Genomic DNA, 20,236 nt, shown 5'->3' on the forward strand with positions numbered 1-20,236 from the left:
AAGCTGCAGTCAAATCAAAATAAGCATTCACGTAAGACATTCACCACTGTAGTAACCTAACTAAAAACATAAACAAACAATCTTACTTAAACCAACAGTGTTTCTCACCACAAACAATCGATACACTAACTACCCATCTCTCTCTCTCTCTCTCTCTCTCTCTCTCTCTCTCTCTCTCTCTCTCTCTCTCTCTCTCTCATTATGAGTCTATCTTACTTTGCTTGCACACCTATATATATATATATATATATATATATATATATATATATATATATATATATATATATATATATATATATATATATATATATATATATATATAATGTGTGTGTGTGTGTGTGTGTGTGTGTGTGTGTGTGTGTGTATTTATTATCTGCTCACAACTATATGAAATCCTTATACTGACTCAGACATAATTATATTCTTATGATAACAAAGATAATAAAATGTAGGTATTTCTGTTTTTCGTGTAAATCAAGGTGTATTTGGTAATTACATAAGAACCTACATACATATATGGATGCATACATACATAATTTCACCATTGACGTTTTTACATTCTACATTATTTTACCATCCGATAGTGAAATTAACATCAGGGTGATGAATATAAGAATTATGCCTTTTCAAACAGCACTAAATATGCTACTCATGAAATAATAACATGGCGTTTCAGACTCTAGAGACAAATTGAAAATTCATTACAGAGGGAGGGAAAATTTATGCTGCCGGTGATCAAACATTAAAATCACACGATGACTATGAAGCTTAAGTTTTTTCATATAATAATTCTGCTAATAATTTTTGTGTGCTAATAGGGTGGTAGAAATATCAATTAAATTTGTTGTTATTTAGAACACGTATTGTGAACTAAAGTTTTCATGAGAAATATAACTTGGAGTTCTAGTGAAGGAGAATTGCTATAATAACTGCTATCCCCTTCAATGAAACAATTTCTAAATTGAGTTTAATTTGTTCCCATTTAAGGTTTAAAGTTCGCACATGAATGGTAGAGGCAAGAGATAGTGACTTACTTTATATACATATGATAAATGGCCAAGCCCTCTCTCCACCAATGCTAGGATCAGAGAGGGATAGCAATGGCTACTTAAGGTTCAGCAGTACTTATAGGCTCCCCAAAATCCCCCATCAATACTCAAAAGGATAGTGAGGTTGCAGACTGTAAAAAAAACTTTTTAGCTTCAAGGGCTCTCGAACCCCAGTCCAGCAGGAAGGTAGGCAGGGAAGTTTCCAATAGACTAACACAACAATAATACTTAGTTTTCGATAATGATTGGTAATAACAATAACCAGAAAATATTCTTACTAAAGCAACTACTGTAAATCTTAGATCTAAATAGATAACTGTCCTAAACATACCTGAAATTGTCGATGATAACGCATGTTATCACATACAATGTTACTCCAGCCAAGCTGGCTATTACTCAGCTTCTGTGATGTGGCTGCTAGGTATTAACCCATGAATGCAAGTGATGGTTATTTAACAAGACAACGAGCTTATATTCGGACAATTAGAAGTAAGAATGATACAAAAAATCTAATAGTATAAAACATGTGATGGTAAGCTCAAACAGGTTTTTATTATCAGTGCGGGGGAGGAAGAAGGATAAAAAAGAAATAACCTTTCAATGTAAAAGCGTGTATGAAATACATACAGCACATGCCCACCCCCCCCCCATTTAAATATACATACATGGGGAAAAAGGGTCCCTTACTCATGAGAGGCGCACTGTATGTGGGTCATCTTGCAGGAGATACACATGTTCTAAGTGATAATTTGAGAACCAGTACTCGTTGCCCTAGAAATCTTTTAAGAAAAACTCCACTGTGCGATGGATCACAAGGAGAAGGCTCATATAAGGGGGAACTAACAGTGGCTTGCTAGTGCCGGTGTGCAGTAAAGCGTGTGTTGCAGTGTGAAAGTCTGTCGTTATGCGTCGCTTTGCTTGGGGACTGTTAGCCTGGTGGCAGAGGGTAAATTTTCCCACAATGAGACGTAGGGATTACCAACAGACCACCATACACCCTCTAAGCCGTCAAAAAATTTTGGGGGTTTTTAGGAGTCATCATTATTCCCTGGAGGACCGAGAGAAAATGATTAAACCTTTTGGAGTAATGGTAACATGCTTTGATGATGTGATAAAAACGTTCATCCATTTTACTAGATTGGCTGCAGGGGTGTAGGTGGTTGTCTGATGCACGGTGATGCCCCTGAGATTTGCTAATGATGTCCACAATCTATATGTGAAAGTGGTAACGCTATCAAAGGTAATATATTCAGGGATACCAGATTTCGATATCCACCCTAAGACTGTGAGGGATCTACATGAGGCAAAGGTTGTGGTTTGCATTGGGTAGGCTTCAGCCAATGAGATGAGTGCTTAATGACAGTAAACAGGTATCGATATCCTTTTGATGTGAGTAGGGTACCTACTACGTCAAAGTGAATATGGGCAAAACTACAGTCAAGTACAGGAAAGGTGACCATTCCTGAATTCTTTTGTGGATGTACTTCAGAAGCTTGGTGTGAAGTGCAGGTGCATACCCAGTCCTTAGCATTCATAGCAATGCTATGGGAATGGAATTTTTTTCTTCAGTATATGTACATTAGACCGACTGGAGGAATATGAAAGGCCATGGATGAAATCACACTCCCCATTTTGGTAAATAGGGGCAGGTATCCACAGTTGCAGCCGACCAGTAGAGATATCATGAAGGAGGGTAGCGTTGAATTTATCGAGGCAACCTCTTCCCAATGGAGGTGGGGGGACGTGCAGGATGTCATGCAAGCTTGGTACTCTGAATTTTTTCGCTGGGCTTCTATCAAAGCATTGTAATCCAATCCCAGTTGAATGGCAGACAATGTTTCTTGACAGGGCACCGGAAACAGTATTCCTTGCCTCCGGGGATTCTTTTAAGGGGGCTAGTTATATTCAACATTCTCTCCTTGGTGAAGCATCCTTTACACTTCTATCCAGGTTATCCATGCCTTTCCATTTCTAGACACAGTACCTATGTATGTTACTTAATATTTATAAGGAATAGACAATGTCTTAGTGGTGTTAAACATCGAAAATAGTTTCTCCTGAAAGGCATGGATAACCTGGATTGAAGACAAGAGAAAGATTCACCAAGAAGACAATGTTTGAGTCAAAAGACTGTTGTGGAGAGTGTTGCAGTTCCAGCTTTATTGGATTCAGGGACCTACATAGCCTTCAGATATAGAACTTCTGATATGAGAGTAAGCTTCATGTCCTAAGCTGCATTGCACAAGAGAGACTAGTTTTAAGTTTCTGCATCAACCCCTTGGCAATCTTTGAAGCTGGAGAAAAAAAAATCTCACGGATAGGAGTGCAGAAACAGTTTCTTTACATATAAAATGCAGGAGCAGGAGACAAAAATTTGTCATAAGAAAAAGCGTCGTTCCAAATTGAATCGAATCCAATATCAGTGCAAATTAAATATCATATTTCTGAGGAAGTTTGCGAGCCTCCATAATTTGTTTGCTTTGAACAAGAGATTGTGTTCCTGAGGAACTGAGTCAGTCAGGCTGCAAAGGATGGAATTGAAGTTTCATGAAATTCTGTGAAGCTGTACTAACAGTGTGTAACACGATCGTACGTATTAACGACATTTTTCTTTTGTATGTATAGTGTCCTTTCTATCGTCGCTCTCCCCTCACACTGATAACGACCTGAATTAACTTGCCTGTTTTTCTCCCCGTTAAATGTTAACAGAAACCGTAATTTGTTGAATAGGAAACTGCCTGTTATATGTTATGCCCTTTTTACCCACAATTGATGTATGTATGAACTGATGTTCTGAATTAAAAGTACAGTTGTTTTCCTCCCGCTTTTGAGTCAAAACCTACTCTTGGCTTGTCACATTGGTGACCATGGAGAGACTTGCTCCTCCCGCTTCCCCCCAATCACTGTTACTATGACGCCCTCAAAACATACCTTCTTCAGCAGTACTCAGCTTTCTCAGCTCTCTCAACAACCATTGGGGGATCAAATGGCTTCGCTCGCCCTCAGGGAGGTGACCAGTATCGCTCGCCTGCAACCTGCCACAGACGGCTCTCCTCGTGAAATGAACCTACTTCATGCGCGTTGGGTACGCTGTTTCCCCGAAACTGTATGCGCTGCCATACCCATAAAAGACTTGATGACCAAAGCCGATACCCTTCTGGACACTCCGTTCATGACCTTCAAGACCTCCATCAAGGCCTCAACTCCTGATGAAGACGACACCTATTCAACGTCAACCGAAGCCGACGTGAATGCCGTAGGACATACACGCCTACCCCATGACTAGCCTGAGTGGCGAAAAAGCCACCCATCTCCCACCAGTCGCTCGTGCCCCAACCAACGACTTCTACAGCCACTTACTGCCACCCATCGGCCACAGTTTTGCTACTATTACTCCAGACTCGGGGCTGTCGCTAAGAAATGTACAGTATGTCTTTTTTAGGGAGGGAGCCATGTACCAACCATGTGTCACACATAGTACATAGTAACGATATTTTTCTTTTTTTGTATATAGTCTCCTTTGTATCTTCACTCTCCCCTCGCACTGATAATGACCTGAATACACTTGCCTATTTTTATCACCGTTAAATTTTAACAGAAACCGTTAATGTTTGAACAGGAAACAGCCTGTTATATGTTATAGCCTTTTTGCCTGCAATTGATGTATATAGAAACTGATGTTCTGTAATAAAAGTTACTCAGTTGCTTTCATCCCACTTTTGAGTCACAGCCTACTCTTGGCTCGTCACATTGGTGATCGTGTGACACGCGGTTGGTAAAAATAATTTTAAAAACGAACTTATTTAAAAAATGAACTTAATTTTCATATTTATATTACGAGTATAAAGGTATTTTATAAATTTTAGTTAAATAGTTTCCCAATCTTCCAATACTTGTGTATCATATTATCACAGCCATAACCCATACATTAAAGTACAATTCCAAAACTTAATGTATTCCAGAAGAAATGTCACGAATTGATCCCAAACACATCACGAGACCAATTAATAAATGGAGAAAAGTAAGTGTATTTCTTTTGTTACCTTGAAAACTATCTACAGGATAGTCTCTCGGGTTAGAAACTATCTTTGATTTCTTGAGACTAGTACGGTAATATATATATATATATATATATATATATATATATATATATATATATATATATATATATATATATATATATATATATATATGTGTGTGTGTGTGTGTGTGTGCATGTGTGTGTGTATACAAGATTAAAGATAAGGAATGATAGTCCTGTTTTTCATGATATTGTGGAGGATTAATTTTTATTTTTTATTTTTTGCTTTTGCCAAATCCTGAGAGAGAGAGAGAGAGAGAGAGAGAGAGAGAGAGAGAGAGAGAGAGAGAGAGAGAGAGAGAGAGAGAGAGATATGGGTAGTTAGTGTATTGATTGTTTGTTGTGGGAAAGACTGTTGGTTTAAATGAGATTGTTTGTTTATGTTTTTAGTTAGGTTACGACAGTGGTGAATGTCTTGGGTGAATGCTTATTTTGATTCAACTGCAGCTTAAGGTAGTTGCGTGTGTGAACGCTGGATTATTATTTTTCGACCAGCGTGGAAGTGATTATTTATATTCCGAGTAAGTACAGTTTTGTTTATCTTTGCTTGTCGTGATTGTGAATGATAGGAACAATCTAATTTCTATCTTTGATTATAGTGCGATAGTTTAGTTAGCTAGGAGTGTTCATAAGTGTTTTCTTTTTTATTTTGGCAGGCCGTGATTCCTCCTTTGGGGAGAAGATTTATTTGAATATGATTGTTGACGACCTGGCTTGTTTAAGGAATTTGATACGACTGCTCTTGGGATTGATCGCTTGTTGATGACCTGGATTGCGTTAATGAACCTGATTTGATTGTTCTTGTGCTATAAAATTATGACGATGATGATGATGATAGTGCTGATATAGACTGCCAATCAAGTGAGGCAGGTGTAGCAGATTGCCACAAAATTATCTGTCTGCCACCGATTGTTGCGTCTGCCAGAGAGTTGTGGCATTGGCCTGGAAGAACTGTTGGCCCTTGTGTGGATAAAGAGGTCGACACATAAACAAATATTGGTTTTGGTGTGCGGGTAATTTTAAGTTTGTTTGGGTTTTTATATGAATGGTGTTACGTTTTTTTTTTTTTGGTATATTTATTAAGGTAATGATTTGTTTTAAGTGTAATTATTTTGGTTGTGGGTGGTTTTTATGTTAAGCTTATTTTGAATGCAGAATTTTTTGGTTTTAGTTTTAAGAAATATAGTTGTAAGGTTATTTTTGGTTTTGTTTTGTCCTTCGGTCTAAGAGTCCAGTTTATGATAAAGTAAGGGGGAAGTTTTTGCTGCAGAGACAATTGTCTGGTAGAGTGATCCAGGGTGTGGAGGTTGTTGTTGTAACATCCCGCCACATTATTTTAGCGCCCGAACAGGGACTACCGAGGTGGGATTGGAAGCTGGACTCTTGGACAAAGGACTGCATTAGGTTAAAAAATTAGCTATAAGACTGAAAAATGGAAGAGCAGAACAAGTTACTGAGGGAGGAATTGCAGTTGGTTAAAGAACGGGAGCAGACGTTGATAGTTGAGAAAGATAGGTTGCTAGTAGAGAATGAGATGTTGAACTGTGAGAATGAGGAGATGCATAGAAAACAGGGAAATTCAGGGAACTGCAGAGAGAGTGGAAGAGGGTGTTGAGATGAGGATGCGAGAGAATGAAGAACGAATGGAGAAACGAATGTAAGCTATGATTGGACAAGTAATGGGAATGATGAAAACTTTTATGGGTGAAGGCGCAGTCGGGGGAGTGGCCTCTGCTATGGGTAATGGGTTGATAATGGAAGAGAAGGTTAAGGTAGGTGATAATGGGAAAGGAAGTGATAGTGATAGTAATAATAGTGATAGAGAGATTGAAGATAAGGGAATTAGGCATAGTAAGGATGAACAGAACTGTGATAGGAAGAATGAGAAGAAAGGTAAAAGTGATGTGAAAAAAGAGAAGAAAAAGTGTCAGGATAATAGCAAAGATGATCGTGAGTAGGAGAAAGTGGTGAGTAAGAAAAGGGCTAGGAAGAGTATAATCAGGGATAGGAGTGTGAGTGTGGAATTAGATTCCTTATATCCTAGCGAGGAAGTAGGAAACAAGAAGGAAGGTAGCAGTGATGATCGCAGTGAGAATGAATGAGAAGTGTGTAAGACTGTGTTTATGAGAGAGGTACCTCGGTGTGAAAGGTTCAATGGATATAGTAGTAGGGATGATTATGACTTTTTCAAGGAGTATGAAAGGTATTGTTAGGATAAGTATAGTGATAGTAAGTGAGTTTGGGATAGGGAGTTAGGAGAATATTTGACTGGGTATTTGTTGATGATGTATGGAGTGATAATGAGTGTAGGTGACGTTGATTATGAAAGTGTGAAAAAGAAAATAATTGAGCAGGTAAAACGTATGTAAGGGAGTGTTAGGTATAAGCGTAAGAATGATTTTGATGAGGCAAGGATGAATGCAGGAGAAGCTATATCAATGTATGTATATATGTAGGTTGAAAACGTTAGCTAGGAAGAAGTATGAGGATGAAGGCATAAATGAGAATAAGGAGTTAATGAGGAAGTTTTTGGCGACCATACCTGAGAATGTGTGCGAAATTATTAATTTGAAACGGAAGGAGAAAATGAGGTGGAGGAAAGAAAGATTGACATGGGATGATATCTTGAGATAGTTGAAGATTACGAGTTAGATATATGTATGAAAGAAAGTAAATCTGTGAGTGTAAGAAGTGGAATGGAGGAAAGAGTGCCAGAATTTGTAAGTTTTAGAGATGCTGTTATGAGAGGACTGATGAGGGTAGCTGATAATGTAGATAAGAGTGTTAGGGCGAGTAATGTGGGAATACCTGTAAGGACAAATGAAGGGTTTAGGCAAGGGAATCAGGTTTGGAGGGATAGGAGTGCTAGTGTGCAGCGAGGTAGGGCAGGTAGTTGTGTCCGTGAAGAGAAGTGTTATATGTGTGGGAAAGTAGGGCATAAAAGAATGAGTGTAGATGGGCATTAGGAGCATGTTTCGAGTGTGGAGAGACAGGGCATCGTATTAGTGAGTGTAAGAAAGAGAAAGGGGTTAAATGTTATCGGTGTGGTATGAATGGGCACATAGCGAGTGGATGTCGGAGTAATCGTACAAATGTGATTTGCGGCAATTGTGGTAAGGATGGTCATTATGCTAGAATGTGCAAGGAGCCGCGGGGTAAGTATACTGAATGTGGTGCAGATGGGCATGTAGCTAGGGTATGTAGGAAGAAGGGAGTAAATCAGCCAGGATGTTCGGGAAACTAGAGTGTAAGAGGGTTCAGCTGGGTGAGTCCTCGGGTGTGTGCGGAGTAAATGTGATGCCTGTTCGTGAAGGTTTAGTGCATGAAGACGTGATGGGTGAAAGAGCTTATGACTGCATGAGTGCAAAAGTAAATTTCAATGGAATAGAGCTAGTCGGTCTGATTGATGCGGGTTGTGGTGTCAATTTAATGTTTGGGAATGCGTACGATAAGGTAAAGGATGTGTGTGAATTTAGGGGTTGTAAAGGGGAAGTGAAAGGTATCGGTAATTTAAGTATGTCTGTGCAAGGAAATGTACGTGAAAATGTTATGATTGGGGGGCTGATGGTGGAAGATATGTGGTTGAGGGAGTAAATGACAAATACGATGTGTTGTTAGGTTATAACTTCTTGAAAAAATATGGTATGATTGTACATCCCAGTGTAAATATGATAGAGATCAAAGTTAAGGGTGAATTTTATTGGGAATTTTATTTGAATGAAGATGGTAGTGTATGTACGAAGGTATGGAAAGGTGTGCCGTTAATAGCAAAAGAAGGTGTTAAATTGTCAAGACATGCGAGTGAGGTTGTCAGTGCAAAAGTTGCATGGCTGAATAGTCTGGGAATGGCCAATAGTGACAATTGTGAATATGTAGTGGAAGGTTCGGAAGCAAGTAATTTAGTGAAAACAAGTGTGCGTGTGTATGATGGTATTTTGAATTTGCAGGAGCCGAAGGTGTATGTGAGCTTGTTGCCGACTGTAAGGAGGAAGCGAATACGGGGTATACGTGAGGGTGATTGCATGGGATGTATGTATACGTTGGTCAATGTAGAGGATGAAAGGTATGTTAAATTGAGACGTGTTATGACGGGTAAGGTAAAGCAGGATGACGATTGGGACTATGAAAGTTTGAAAGAAAGAATTATTGTAGATGAGAATATAAGTGAGGGAGAAAGGGAACAATTATACAGGATGTTATGGGATAGACGGAGAGTTTTGAGTCGTGGTGACGAGGATTGTGGGGGATCAAAGCTGCCTGAATTTAAGATACAGTGAACCCTCGCTACTTCGCGGTTCGACCATCGCGGATTCACCACTTCGCAGATTTTTTTCATAACCCATGTATATAAATATATCGCGGATTTTCCGGAAATATAAAAAATACCGCGATGTGACCGATGGTGCGAGATTGGAGAAAGTAAGGAAAATTGAATCATGATTGATTTTCAATATAAATGAAACTTTGAGGAGCAACAAAGATATCCTTTGTTAGAGAGATAGAGAGAGGTAAGGAATGAGAGGTAGTGAAAAGTAGCCCAGAGAGAGAGAGAGGTAGAGGTAGAGAGATAGAGGTAGAGAGGTAGAGAGAGAGAGAGACAGAGAGAGAGAGAGAGAGAGAGAGAGAGAGAGAGATAGAGGGGGGTTTAAATGTAATAAACAAAAAAATTTGATAGGTTATAACACATTGGTGCTTATGTAATATCAACTGTATACTGTAGACGGTTTGAATAAGTTAAGAAATTTTTGTGTATTCGTACACACTCAAGAGCGGCCGCTAGATGACAGCTGATCTAATCACAGCCAAAAGTAAAACAAAAAGAAGTCAACAATACTCGATTTGTAAAACACACCCGAAATTTAAAAACAAAAGAACACGCTTTCTTAATGTGCAATTAACTATTTAAAGAGTTGTAATTTTCTAGAATGAAATGATATTTCCCAAAAAATAGTGGTTTGCTGATGAAATCGGATGCCGTATTTTTAGCTATGATTGAAATGGATGTAGACTCGGCCTAATTTTTTTGTTTCGTATTTAATTGACACTAAGAAAACTACTTTTAGTTTCTTCATCTAAATGTAAGTATTGTATAACACGAAGAGAGAGAGAGAGAGAGAGAGAGAGAGAGAGAGAGAGAGAGAGAGAGAGAGAGAGAGAGAGAGAGAGAGATGAATCAGCTGTTGTAATCAAATGGCGTGTTTTTGTTTCGTGAGAATTTCATCGCCACGACTATAACAACAACATTCTGTACTGAACTTTACAGTATTTTACAGACTACTGTAATATGATAAAGTAAAATATTTGTAATCTATTTTATATGAAATGGGGCTATTTTTTTGGTTTAAAATTTACATTTATGTATGTAAAACAACTCTCTCCCCCCCCCCCTCTCTCTCTCTCTCTCTCTCTCTCTCTCTCTCTCTCTCTCTCTCTCTCTCTCTCTCTCTCTCTCTCTCTCTCTCTCGTAGATTGTTTTCCTGCTTTGCTACGTATGTATGATTTTATATAGATACGGTAAATAATATTTGTAATAACATATTTTATTAAAGCTTTTACTGTAATATCATTATTTATCACTTTCATCATGCGCGTTAAATTCCTTAGTTTGTTTACTGAGCGTACTTTATGACGCCGTCGTTTCAGGCGGCGTCATAAAGAAAAACATTTCATTTGGAAGTCCTAAGAAAAATTAAGTAAAACATTAGTAATAACCAAATCAACATACTGTACTGAATAATCAATATAATCGATGCAAAAACTAACCTATACTCAAATGTGTAAATGCGTTTGTTTCTTCATAATAATCAGAGATAAACGTAAACAAAACATTGGTTGCCATTTTTTTATCCTGCTTTTTGGCGTGTTTAGGAAACGCATGATATAAAGTCGCCTTTAATATTTGTGCCTGTTTTAGTTTAGGGTATGTTAGTAAATGCATTAAGTGTTCTGTACATTAAAGGGTAGTTTGTTAACAGTACTACATACAAGGGAAGGTTTTAAAAGTCTGAATATACATGTTGAAATAAATAGGTAAATATGGTGTCACTACTTCGCGGATTTTCACCTATCGCGACCGGGTCTGGAACCTATTATTATTATTATTATTATTACTTACTAAGCTACAACCCTAGTTGGAAAAGCAGTATGCTATAAGCCCAGGGGCTCCGACAGGGAAAATAGCTCAGTGCGGAAAGGAAAAAAGGAAAATAAAATATTCTAAGAAGAGTAACAACAATAAATATCTCCTATATAAACTATAAAAACTTTAACAAAACAAGAGGAAGAGAAATAAGATAGGAGAGTGTGCTCGAGTGTACCCTCAAGCAAGAGAACTCTAACCCAAGACAGTGAAAGGCCATGGTACAGAGGCTATGGCACTACCCAAGACTAGAGAACAGTGGTTTGATTTTGGAGTGTCCTTCTCCTAGAAGAGCTGCTTACCATAGCTAAAGAGTCTCTTCTACCCTTACCAAGAGGAAAGTGGCACTGAACAATTACAGTGCAGTAACCCCTTGGGTGATGAAGAATTGTTTGGTAATCTGTGTTGTCAGGTGTATGAGGATAGAGGACGATAGAGGAGAATATGTAAAGAATATGCCAGACTAGTCAGTGTGTATGTAGGCAAAGGGTTCACTGTATTTCATAGTAATGATACCCCCATATATCAGCGTCCCCAACATTTTTCTGGGTGTAATATAGAGGAGTGAGAGTGCCTGGAATAGCCCTATTGTACCTGTAAGAAAGCCGGATGGAAGTTTACATATGTGTATTGATTATAGGAAGGTGAGTGAAGTAACTGTTAAAGAACGTTTCCCGATGAATGTAGTGTCTGACTGTGTGTATAAGATGCATGGTATGAAAGTTTTTACAAAGTTAAATTTAGTTAGGGGCTATTACCAGATGCCTCTGGCAGATTGGAGCAGGCCCATTACGGCATTTGCGAGCAGTAATTGTCATTATCAGTTTAAAAGATTAAGTTTTGGCCTTGTTAATGCGCCTGCTGCCTTCCAGAGGGCGATGAATGTAGTTTTGGCTGGGTTTGATCGACAGAAGGTGACTGTTTTTATAGATGATATTTTGATTGCTAGTGAGACTGTTGAGGAACACATGCAGTTACTTGAAGCAGTATTAGAACGTTTGATAGAAGTTGGTGTTAAAGTTAAGCTTGAAAAGTGTACATTGTTGACCGGGGAGGTGGAATTTCTTTGGCATGTGGTGAGTGAATCGGGTATAAGGAAGAGTGATAAGTTTGTGAGCAAGGTGAGAGAATTTCCACTGCCTCATACGGTGCGTGAGTTGAGAGGTTTTCTTGGGTTGATTGAATTTGGTCGGAAGTTTGTCAGAGATTGTTCGGGAATAGGGAAAACTTTGAATGAGTGGACAGGTAAGAGAAATAGTACGAGACTGAAATGGGATGCACGTATGATTGAAGCATTTAAAAAGTTGAAAGAAGAGGCTGCGAGAGACGTCACTTTTGCCTTTCCCGACTATAGTGAGCATGCGTGTATGCTAGAGTTATATACAGATACTAGTGGGATTAGTATGGGTGGTTGCTTGATTCAAATGCAAAGAATAAATGGAGATGAACAGTTGAGAGTGATAGCGTATGTAAGTAAAGCATTTAATAAGGCTGAGCGAAAGTATTCCACGATTGAAAGGGAGTTGGCTGCGATAAGGTTTTGCGTGAAACCGTTGAAGGTATTTTTGTATGGTGTGAAATTTATTGTGCGTACTGACCATCAGCCCCTAGTGTACATGATTAGGAAAGAGTCTGTGAATGCTAGGGTTGCGAGGACAATAGAGGATTTGAATGAATTTGACTTTAAGCTAGAATATGTACCTGGGAGTAAGAACGTGATAGCAGATGCGATGTCAAGAATGCATGGTAAGATAGTAGCGAGAATGATAGAAATTTTGAAAGGTTGCCGGAAAATCTAGTGGTGGTAAAAAGTTTTGAAGGGAATGACATGGTGTATAAATGTATTTTGTGTGGGTTGAATAAGTTTAAATTGAAGGGTTTGAATAAGGATATACCTGCTAGTGTATATGAGCTTAGAATGAGTGTTAGGAATGAAGTATCGAAAGAAATGGCATATAAGGAGGAGGATAGTGTGCTTGAGGGTGAATTGTTATCAAAATTATTGTTGGTAGTAAGTATGTTGTATGGTGTCACTGTTTATTTGTATTTTGGGTGGAATCATCCGATGCAGTACCAAGCAAATAAAGAGACTGAAAGGGAGTATATATTGAGGTTATAATGTAATGGAAGATGTTGCAAGTTGTTGAGTGAGAAGGAGGATTGTCCGAGTGACTTTAATCCGAGTGGTATCAGCATGGAAGATAGCGAAGATGAACATGGGTGTGACAAGAATGACCCTATTGATAGGAGAGTGAACATTTGTTTGCATGGTGTAAAAGGAAGAATGATGACATATGTGGGTATAACTGAAAATTAATACTGTGGTTTAATTGATACAGGTGCGCAAGTGTCATTAGTGAATATATCTGTTATCAATGAAATAGAGCAGTAGAATTGGGAAGTGAAAAGGCAATCTACGAGTGTGAGAGTTCATGGGATAGGTAAAGGAAGTTTGCTAGTTTGGGAAGAAGTGCGTTTGAAAGTGAAACTGGGAAGTATGGAGGTGGAACATAATTTCATTGTAATGGGAGAGAATGAGATGCCTAGTTGTTTTTTGATAGGAATTGATTTTTTAAGATTGCATGATATATCAGTTGATATTGGTGGCGTTTTGCTTCTGAAGAATGGATGTGAAGTAGTTGTGATAGAAGATAATAGTGTATTTATGGCGAATTTTGTTGGCATTGTTGATTTTACAAGCAGTGAGGATGATATATTGACTAAAGACGAGGTGGAAGAAATGCAAGATGAATGTGTGGAATTTAAAAGGTTACGTGAATGTATGTTGAATAGTATTGAGGTAGCAGAATGGCCGTCTGATCTAGAGGTGTATAAGAAAGTTAGTAAGAGACTTATTGTGTGTAAGAATATTGTTTATTTTCTACATAAAGGAATGGATAAAGATATATATGTTCCTGTGTTTCCGATGCATGCAGCAGTAAGTATGTGTATGCTAGTGCATGACAGATATGGGCATATGGGTAAGAATAAATTATGTGAATGCATGCGTGAGAGATTGTTTACTCCTGGGTTGAGTCAGATATGTAAGGATGTAGCGACTACGTGTAAAGATTGCCAGAAAGGAAAGTATCAGAGAGTGCACGCTAATCCGCCTGTTTTGAGATTACGTATGAAAGAACCATTTGAGATGTTTATGATTGATTGTGTTTCGTTGCCTGTGACTGCGAGGGGACACGTGGGAATGATTATTATTGTAGATCACATGAGTAAGTTTACGTATGCAGTGCCTATAAAGAATAAAAGGAGTGAGACTGTTGCAAGAATGGTTGGTCAAGTGATGTTGCCGATGTGTGTATGTAAGCCTGCGAGAATGTTAGGTGATAATGGCCCTGAGTTTGTTGGATGGGAGTTTGAGCAGATGTTAAGAGAATGGGGTATTGAACATGTGTATTCGACTCCTTATATGCCAAGTGCAAATGGGTTGGCTGAAAGGACTGTAAGAACATTAACTGAAATTTTGCGAATGATGAGTACATGTGATAATGATTTTGATTTGTATGTTGGTAGAGCGTTGTGGGCTTACAATGCAACACTGCATAAGAGTACTGGTATGTCTCCATGTAAGTTTGTGTTAAATTTTGAAAAGATAGTAAGACCGAGGTTGGGTGTGTCAGAGGATGATAGAGATGTGTGGAGGAAAGCAAATGAGAGGTTTGAAAGCTTCAAAGTTTGTGCGAGAGTGATGAAAGAAGTAATTGAAAACGGTAGAATGAATGTAAATAAGTTGCGTGATAAATTTGAAGGCCCCTATGAGGTGTTAGAAGTTGGTTCGAGTAGATTAAGTTATGTTTTGGGTAAGTTGTGTGTGGATGGTAGTGTGAAAAGAGTTAGGGCACACCACAACCAGTTGCGTAAATGGAAGGAGGTACCTGAGTATATCCAAGAGAATGGGATGAGTAAGTGGTTGAAAAGGAACAAATTTGAACCTAGTATGTATGAGGAATTAGGTCTAGAAGGTAAACAGTTGGTGTTATTAGAATATATGAAAAGGAAGAAAACGAGAGCTTCAAGTAAGGATGAAAGAAGGGGAAATTTTATAAGTAAAAGTGGGAATAGTAATAAGTATGACAAAAGTGTAAATGTAAAAGTGAGTGTGGAAGATAAATGTATTAATACAGATGAATCATGGCTGAGTATGAATGATACCTATAGTGTGTGTGGCTTTTCATTAGATGATGTAAAAGAAAGTATGACGAATGCGAGAGTGAGAGATAGGAGAATGATAAGTAGTATGAATGAATCTTTTATTAAAGTAGAAAATGGTTTAGATGAAATGGATGAATTGCTGACAGAAATAAGTGAGATTTTAGGGCCAGATGAGAATGAGGTAGATGGCATTGTACATGATATATTAGATGATAGGGATTTAAATAGGAATAGTGTTAATGTAGCGAATGATTGTGACAAGGAAGAAGTGAATGAGAGTGTGTATAAAGGCCCAATTACTCGAAGTAGAGGTCCCGTTCCCAACTGAGACTGGGTAATGAAAAAAATACTGTAAGTGGTTGTGTGAAAATGTAGTAGGATTTGGCAAAGTAAGGGGGGAGGAATGTGGAGGATTAATTCTTATTTTTTTATTTTTTGTTTTTGCCAGATCCTAAGAGAGAGAGAGAGAGAGAGAGAGAGAGAGAGAGAGAGAGAGAGAGAGAGAGAGAGAGATATGGGTAGTTAGTGTATCGATTGTTTGTTGTGAGAAAGACTGTTGGTTTAAATGAGATTGTTTGTTTATGTTTTTAGTTAGGTTACGACAGTGGTGAATGTCTTAGGTGAATGCTTATTTTGATTTAACTGCAGCTTAAGGCAGTTGCGTGTGTGAACGCTGGATTATTATTTTTCGACCAGCGTGGAAGTGATTATTTATATTCCGAGTAAGTACAGTTTTGTTTATCTTTGCTTGTCGTGATTGTGAATGATAGGAACAATCTAATTTTTATCTTTGATTATAGTGCGATAGTTTAGTTAGCTAAGAGTGTTATTAAGTTTTTTCTTTTTTATTTTGGCAGGCCGTGATTCCTCCTTTGGGGAGGAGATTTTTTTTAATTTGATTGTTGACGACCTGGCTTGTTTAAGGAATTTGATACGACTGCTCTTGGGATTGATCGCTTGTTGATGACCTGGATTGCGTTAATGAACCTGATTTGATTGTTTTTGTGCTATAAAATTATGATGATGATGATGATGATAGTGCTGATATAGACTGCCAATCAAGTGAGGCAGGTGTAGCAGATTGCCACAAAATTATCTGTCTGCCACCGATTGTTGCGTCTGCCAGAGAGTTGTGGCATTGGCCTGGAAGAACTGTTGGCCCTTGTGTGGACAAAGAGGTCCACACATAAACAAATATTGGTTTTGGTGTGCGGGTAATTTTAAATTTGCTAGGGTTTTTATATGAATGGTGTTACGGTTTTTTTTTTTTTTTTGGTATATTTATTAAGTTAATGATTTGTTTTAAGTGTAATTATTTTGGTTGTGGATGGTTTTTATGTTAAGCTTATTTTGAATGCAGAATTTTTTGGTTTTAGTTTTAAGAAATATAGTTGTAAGGTTATGTTTTGTTTTGTTTTGTCCTTTGGTCTAGGAGTCCAGTTTATGATAAAGTAAGGGAAAAGTTTGTGTTGCAGAGACAATTGTCTGGTATAGTGATCCAGGGTGTGGGGGTTGTTGTAACATCCCGCCACAATATCCCTAACAGAGAGAGAGAGAGAGAGAGAGAGAGAGAGAGAGAGAGAGAGAGAGAGAGAGAGAGAGAGAGAGTGCATGTGCGTGTGTGTTAAACATGCTAATGTTCGTACTCTAATAGCTCCATTCAAAATCAGTTCAGATATTGATAATGAAATGTCTGTATTGTTTTCTTTCGCATAGCTGGTATCTAACTAGAGCTGGGTCAGGGAACACCATTCGCCAAGATGATACACAGATAGAGGCTCAAAGAGCATGAATAGCAATATGGAAGTAAAAAAGCCTAGATCAGGAGTCAAGTAACAGTCTAATGATAGGGTGCATAGACTACAAACATCCTGAAATTGAGAATGATTCCACCATGCTTAGAATTTTCTTTTCCTTGTTTGTGTGAGAATGATTTACACAAACAAAATATTTGTTAAACATTTCGAGAAAAAAGAATAGTGCTTGTTTAACAAAACTCTCAATTGCCTTCCTTTCTTTAAATAGAGATAATCAGTTCCATCGCATCCGAAAAATCACGTAAGAAAGTTTTATAATTAGGCTGAAAATACCAATCTCCTTTTGCGCTGATTTCAATGAAAAGAGAAAACTAATTATGAAGTTCAAGAGGATTCTGCGATTAGGAATTTGGCGATTGATTGACCTTCACGAAATTCCAAGAAAGAAAAACATAGTTTATCATTATGGCAATTTGAGAGATCATCTCTCGATCTGAGATTCTGAGAAGATGGAATTGAAACTTTCAATAGGAATAGGAAAGAGGAAAAGAAGCCAAGAGTTGAATCGAGTGATAAGGGTCAATTCTTAGAGCATTTAAGAGTTGGGAGTGGGGATGCGGATAGCAGTGGTGTTCTCCTTAGGTTCTTGATGAATTTGATAACATAAAAGCTTAGTTACAGAAGATTTCACTTTAATTTTCTTTTATATCAATTAGATCTATTTTCGTAGAGAAGGACAAACAATTAGGAAGACTAAAAGGAGGAAGGCAAACGGTGAGAAACAAGAAGACTAGAAGGAGAAGAATAAGAGAACATAATAATGTAAAATAACGTATCACATTTCAAAATTTTAAGACGATGTCTCTAGAATAACTACAACTATTTGGGAAATCTTGCAAAAAATATGTTCAAATTTATCTTCCTATAGATAAGAAAATAACCGATTAATATATAGAATAATAACATTAATTCAAGAGTTCGTCAAATCTTTATTTCGACTTAGGAAGGCTCTCTTCACTGTTAATATAAATCTTAATCTCTACGATAATTTAGTGATTTTTTTGCCAGCTAAATCTTAATTTGAAGAGGAACTGTAATTATCGTTGAATGGAATAGGAATAAACCTCATTTTTAGAAAAATATTATTTCATGACAAAACGCCATAATAGGTTTACTGAAGGTAATCATCTGTTCCCTAGTTCTAAATTTGGTTTTAGTAAAGGCCTTGGGGCATTTGATGCCCTTTTTACAATCTCCAATGCTGTACAGAAATCCCTTGATTGGGGCCAGGAAGTTCTTATGATTGGCTTTGATTTTAGTGCTGCCTTTGACAGTGTTAATCATGAGGCCCTTGTTTTCAAACTCAAGCAGTTGAGAGTGGGTGGGTCGCATCATTATTGAATTTTTAAGTAATAGATCGCAAAGAGTTGTTGTTGATTGGCACCATAGTGAGTATAGGAATGTGATATCTGGGGTTCCTCCGGGGTAGTGTTCTTGTCCTATTACTTTTCAAACTCTATACGCATGACATGTGGTTTGGTCTAGAAAACAAGCTTGTTGCATATGCAGATGATGCTATTCTCTTTGTATCAAATCCATCTCCTGAATGTAGATCTGGGGTTGCTTAATAGAGATCTAGCTAAAATTAGTACATGGTGCAAATTATATGGTATGAAGTTGAATCCTAACAAAACTCAAAGTATGATTGTAAGTAAGTCAAGGACCGTGGCTCCTCAACATCCGGATCTCAGCATTGATAATGTTTCTATAACTTTTTATGGCTCTTTTAAAACTTTAGGTGTGATTCGTGACAGCAAATTTACTTATGAGAAACACATTAGGTCTGTGTCTTCTTCAATTGCACATGAAATTGGCTTATTGAGAAAGTCTTTCAAGATTTTTGGAGATCAATCTATTCTGAAGAAGTGTTTTAATTCTTTCATTTCACCTTGTTTCGAGTATTGTTCTCCTGACTGGTCTTTAGCTGTTGATTCTCATCTTAATTTGATGGAGAGGAACTTACGGTTTATTAAATTTATTATTCATGATCTAGATATTAACCTTTGGCACCGTCGTTCAATTTGTTCATCAAGCAAATGGCATAAGATTTTTTATAATTCTGACCATCCTTTACATTCAGATATTCCTGGACAGTTCTATCTTGCTCGTAATACTAGGTAAGCAGTTAATTCTAATAGTCAGGCCTTCTCCATCATAAGGCTCAATACTACCGAGTATTCTAAAAGTTTTATTACAGCTGTGACCAAGTTGTGGAATGATCTTCCTAATCGGGTAGTTGAATCAGACGAACTTCAAAAGTTCAAACTCGCAGCAAATGTTTTTATGTTGAACAGGCTTGCATAAGTCCTTTTATAGTTTATAGATTAATTATTTTGTAATGTTTTTAATGTTTTTAAAGTGTTTTATTATAATTTTCATTCCTTATATTGTTTATTCATTTCCTTATCTCGTTTCCTCACTGGGTTATTTTTCCCTGTTGGAGCCCTTGTGCTTATAGCATCTTGCTTTTATAACTAGGGTTGTAGCTTAGCTAATAATAATAAAAATAATAATAATAATAATAATAATAATAAAAATAATAATAATAATAATAATAATAATAATAATAATAATAATAATAATAATAATAATAATAATAATAATAATAATATTTTATTTTCTATATCAAAACTACAGATTATAATTTCAAGATCGTCAGTACCATCAACAAAGAAAAACTAAAAGAGAAATAATTGCCCAATTGAACTACAAAGATGAATATTGGTGTTGGTTTTGACAAGAAAATTATCTGATTGAAAAATTTTCTAATTGTGATTATTTATGAAGAAAACCTCCGTAAATTTTTTAGTGAATGTAGATATAGCTAAGATCCTGAATAAATGACTAAATCCTTTATAAGAAAAACTTAAATAGATCATTTTATGAATTTAATTAACATCTAAAGTATATACAGATTTGGTTGTTAAATGTAACAAGTAATGGAATAGTACTAGGTATTAAAAATCCTATTGAATCTATATAA

The sequence above is a fragment of the Palaemon carinicauda genome, chromosome 29 (assembly GCF_036898095.1).
Source record: "Palaemon carinicauda isolate YSFRI2023 chromosome 29, ASM3689809v2, whole genome shotgun sequence".
In the NCBI taxonomy this organism is placed as follows: Eukaryota; Metazoa; Arthropoda; class Malacostraca; order Decapoda; family Palaemonidae; genus Palaemon; species Palaemon carinicauda.